This window comes from Myotis lucifugus, unplaced genomic scaffold, assembly GCF_000147115.1.
Source record: "Myotis lucifugus unplaced genomic scaffold, Myoluc2.0 scaffold_808, whole genome shotgun sequence".
Taxonomy (NCBI): Eukaryota; Metazoa; Chordata; class Mammalia; order Chiroptera; family Vespertilionidae; genus Myotis; species Myotis lucifugus.
The window spans coordinates 181,987-182,250 of record NW_005871856.1 but is presented as its reverse complement, the minus strand read 5'-3'; positions in this window follow the sequence as shown (position 1 = coordinate 182,250).

Sequence of the window (264 nt, the reverse complement as noted above, 5' to 3'; positions counted from 1 at the left end):
GTGTTTCCTGGCGGAGTGGGGGGAGCCAGGGGACCGTGCTCAAGGGGGGCCCAGGGGGTGAAGAAGAGGTTTTTTCCCTGGCCCACGTCCCTCTCCCAAACAACAATAACATTGCTTCAATAAACACTCACACTCATTCAACTCCACCCAATTAACGCAGACGAGTCGGGCAGTGAAACAAACAACTCACAAACACACTCACACACTCACACACTTCACTCACACACACACTCACACACACACACACACACACACACACACTCA